Source organism: Onychomys torridus, chromosome 9, assembly GCF_903995425.1.
Source record: "Onychomys torridus chromosome 9, mOncTor1.1, whole genome shotgun sequence".
Lineage (NCBI taxonomy): Eukaryota > Metazoa > Chordata > Mammalia > Rodentia > Cricetidae > Onychomys > Onychomys torridus.
In genome coordinates, this window is record NC_050451.1 from 59,727,844 (window position 1) to 59,733,133 (window position 5,290).

Here is a 5,290-nt window from a genome sequence, read left to right on the forward strand (position 1 = left end):
AGGGGTAAGTACAACAGGGAGAATGTAGAGGGTAGGTGCAGTGGTTGGGCAATACTTGTGTCAGGAAACTGGTTGAACCCCAACTTCACGCTGTGGCTTGACTTGCTTGCTGGCCAAGTCTAGCTATTTACCATGCTCATGGGCATTGTATTCTCAGTGCACCAAGAAGAACTCTGTGTCCCCCACTAAGGAAGACTCCAGAAAAGTTTTCAGTCATGGTCTGAGCCCCTATTCTAGTCCCTCCCTAGCCCAAGCCCCAGCTCCAGCCCCAGTATACTCTAGTATTTCTGCAGCAAGAGTGGAAGCCGAAACAGCTGTGCTGATGCAGGTGGACAACCCCATGCTTCTGATTGCAGTAATTGTTGCTTAGTGTTTTGTATTTGTCTGTGTACAGCCGTCAGTGGCAGCCACCCACTCAGTTTCTCTTGGAAAGTCTCCTCTTTCATGCACACATGTTCATAATACACAAATACACATGGCTGAAGGCCCAGCTAGTCCCACACTCTGCTTTCACTTTATTCAGAAAACAAAAATAGCCACTGACACACTCATGGGTGAGCCTGATTGAACTGCCACCCATTCTCTCCCTCTGATGACAGCCCAGAAGCCACCCACCTGTTCCTTGCTTCTTTAGATTTGCTGAGGCTGTGTGAGGTTGGGAAAGCAGTACATGAATGGAATCCTGCTTTGCTCTGGAAGGTTTGCTTCCTGGAACCATAGGGTAGAATGGGAGCAGGGCAGCAATGGGTCTTCTCCAGGACTTTGTATTTTCACAAGGGAGATCAAATTTCTTGGGTGAGTGAGTGACCTATTGGTAAGGCAGAGGCAGACTCTTCAGACCTTCCTGACAGTACTGAGCTGGCACTCAAACTTAGCAACCCTAAATCCAAGAGCCACTCTGACTGCATCACCATCAGGCTAGGAGACTACCATCATTCTTCCACAGCACTGGCCATTGCTTAGTTTTAGTTATAATTTTTTTAAAATTATCATCTCATATTGCTGACTGAGAGTATACAGTTATGTGAATCTTAACACACACACACACACACAGACGCATACAGTTGTGTGTGTGTGTATGTGTGTGTGTGTGTGTGTGTGTACCTGTATTTGTATGATATAATCAGGACATAGAACACTTCTGTCACTTGCAAAATTTCCCTGAGTTTCCCTAAATAATCATTACTACTGGTTTTCCTTTCAGCAAAGTTATAAGCCTGGGGTCCCCCAAAGAATACAATCTTTTGAGTCAACTTTCTTCTCAGCATAATGTTTTTGAGAGTCTTCCAAGGCAGTCCACAAATCAATCCAGTTTGCTCTCTGTTGTTGTTGAGCACTACTCTATCACGTCGGTGTCTGTGTCTATGTATATGACATGTATGTGTATGCGCCAGCTTGTTCATTTTCTAGTTCATTCACTCATTAGTGGAAGGACTTTGCTGTTTTTTGTTTTTGAATTTTTGCTGAGGGTGAACAAAACTCCTGTTAACATCCATACAGAGGTTTTCTTTTGATTCTCCCTTTTTAGTCCTGGGGGTGGGGGAGGGAAGCCTGAAATTACTGGATCACAGGTATATGTGTGCTGAACTTGTAAAAATCTGACTGCTTGCTAGAGACTATACTCCTTATTACTCTCTTTTGAAATGTATGAAAGTTTCAAAAGATATTAAGTTGTAGCCTGAACTTCTGTTTCCTCAATGGCTAATGATGCTTAACAAGTTTTTGTGTGTTTATTTGCTGTCTGTTTGGCAAAGTATGCGTTAAAATTCTTTTGGCCATCTGGCTGTTGCATTCTGAATATTCATTATATATTTTGGATCAAGCACTTCAGTGGATATATGCTTCCAAATATTTTAACCCAGTCTGTTGCTTTTTTCATTATTTTACTTTTGTTTTTTTGAGACAGGGTTTCTCTGTGTAGCTTTGCGCCTTTCCTGGATCTTGTTCTGTAGCCCAGGCTGTCCTTGAACTCACAAAGATCTGCCTGGCTCTGCCTCCCGAGTGCTGGGATTAAAGGTGTGTGCCATTATTTTAACAATATAATTGAATAAACTTTAATTTTATCAATAGATGGTACAACTTTTTTTTTTCATTTATATATTGTATTTTTGGTGTTAAGTCTATGGGACTCATGACAGCCATCAGGTCACATAGAATTTATCTTGCATTTGCCTCTATTTAATTTTGGAGATGGTAAGGAAAATAGGTTTACAAATCTATCCCTTCATTGATACAGGATTGGTTTAGTTGCCATGGCTATGGAGTAAGTCCTGAACTTTTTGTAGCTTGGTTTTTATATCCTTAATCTTCTTTTTAAAAATTGTTTTAGTTATTCAGGTTCCTTTGGGTTGCCATCTTGTCAACTCTATAAAAATACACAAAATCACTAATAATATTTTTGTAGAATTGCATTAAACTTGTAGATAAATTTGGAGAGAATTTGTATCTCCACTATTCTGAGTCATTTGACCCACATATTGAGTATCTTTGTCCATTTACTTGTATGTGTTTTGATTTCCCTCATCAGCATTGTATAATTTTAGCATCTAAAGCCTGCATATGTTGTATGTGTTATGTTTAGTATCCACTCAGGTATTTTGTTTTTGGACCTACCCTAAATGATACTGCTTTGTTTTCAAATTGCTTATGTATGGAACTATCCAGCTTTGTGTGTGTGTGTGTGTGTGTGTGTGTGTGTGTGTGTGTGTGTGTGTGTTGACTTTGTACTTATAGGCATTGGTTCTAGAGGAATTGTCAATATTTAGATTTCTTCAGACTTTCTGCTTAAACAATCATGTTGTCTGTGGATGAAACATAATTTTATTTCTTTTTAATTTTTGTGCCTTTGATTTGATTTTCTTGACTCATAATACTTGTTAGGGCTTCTAACCCAATATTCCGCAGTTGTAAAGTGGCCACCATTGCTTCCTGCCTGATCTTAGGAGAAGTATTTATTCTTTTACCGTTAAACATTATATTTATTATAGGGGCTTTATAGACACACTTATGAAGTTGTGGAATTTCCTGTCTATTCTTGGTTTGTTGAGAGTTTGTCATAAATGGATATGAAATTTTTCATTTTGTTGTAGCTAGAGGCTTTTCTGCATCCCATCCGGTCCTGCAGCTGCTTATAAAATAGTCACTCAGAGGCTTATATTAATTATAAACCATTTGGCTGATAGCTCAGGCTTATTACTAACTAGCTCTTATAACTTAAATTAATCCATTTTTATTAATCTATGTATTGCTATGTGGTTGTAGCATTATTGGTTTACTGGCATGTTGCTCCTTGGGAAGCTGGACAGCAACTGCTCCTAACTCCACCTTTCTTCTCCCTATATCTCTTCTTGGATTTCCCACTTGGCTCTTATACTGCCTTGCCATAGGCCAAAGAAGCTTTATTTATTAACCAATGGAAGCAGCACATATTCACAGAGTACAGAAAGACATCCCATATTATTTTTTTCTATATTGATTCATTTTGTAATTTGTTTAGATGGTTCATATCATTGTACTATATTATCAATTGAACTAGCAGAAGGAATGCTGGAAATAGAAAATCTGAGTAAACAAACAAGAACTTCAGATGCAAGTATAACCAACAGAATGCAAGGGATGGAAGAAAGGATCTCTGGTATTGAAGATACGGTAGAAGAAATAGATTCATCAGTCAAAGAAAACACTAAAACCAACAAAGTCATGACCCAAAATGTCCAAGAAATTTGGGACACCATGAAAAGACCAAACCTACGAATAATAAGGATAGAGGAAGGAGAAGAATACCAACTCAAAGGCACAGAAAATATATTTAACAAGATCATAGAAAAAAACTTTCCCAACTTAAAGAAGGAAATGCCTATGAAGATACAAGAAGCCTATAGAACACCAAACAGACTAAACCCCCAAAGAAGTCCCCTCGCCACATAATAATTAAACAACTAAACATACAGAATAAAGAAAGAATATTAAGGACAGCAAAGGAAAAAGGCCAAGTGACTTATAAAGGCAAACCCATCAGAATAACACCCGATTTCTCAATGGACACTTTGAAAGCTAGAAGGACCTGGACAGATATAATGTAGACACTAAGAGACCAAGGATGCCAGCCTAGACTAATATACCCAGCAAAACTTTCAATCATCATAGATGGGGTGAACAAGACCTTCCAAGACAAAACCAGATTTAAACAATACTTATCCACAAACCCAGCCCTACAGAAAGCACTAGAAGGAAAATTCCAACCTAAGGAAGGCAGATACACCCATGAAAACACAGGCAATAGATAACACCACAGCAGTAAACCCCAAAGAAGAGAAGTACACACACACTACCACCAAAAAATAAAAATAATAACAGGAACGAACAATCACTGGTCATTAATATCCCTTAATATCAATGGACTCAATTCACCTATAAAAAGACACAGGCTAACAGAATGGATATGAAAACAGGACCCCTCTTTCTGCTGCATACAAGAAACACACCTCAAATTCAAAGGCAGACACCTCCTAAGAATAAAAGGCTGGGAAAAGACTTTCCAATCAAATGGTCTTAAGAAGCAAGCTGGTATAGCCATCTTAATATTCAGCAAAATAGACTTCAAACTAAAATCAATCAAAAGAGATGATGAAGGACATTACATACTCATTGCAGGAAAGATCCACCAAGATGAAGTTTCAATTCTGAACACTTATGCTCCAAATACAAGGGCACCCACATATATAAAAGAAACATTACTAAAGCTTAAATAACATATAAAACCCCACACATTAATAGTGGGAGACTTCAACACCCCACTTTCACCTCTGGACAGATCAGCCAAATTGAAACTTAGTAGAGACATAATGGTCTTAACTGATGTTATGGCTCAAATGTACTTAGTCGATATCTACAGAACATTCCACCCAAACAAAAAAGAATATACCTTCTTCTCAGCACCCCATGGAACCTTCTCTAAAATCGACCACATACTTGGCCACAAAGCAAATCTCAACAGGTACAAAACAATTGGAATAACTTCCTGTGTTCTATCAGACCACCATGGTTTAAAGTTAGATTTCAACAACAGAAAAAACTACAGAAATCCTACAATCTCATGGAAACTGAATAATGCTCAACTGAATCAATGGGTTAAGGAAGAAATAAAGAAATTAAAGACTTCCTAGAGATCAATGACAATGAATACACCACATACCCAAATTTATGGGACACTATGAAAGCAGTGCTAAGAGGGAAATTCATAGCACTAAATGCCCACATAAAGAAGCTGGAGAAATCTCACACTAGTGAC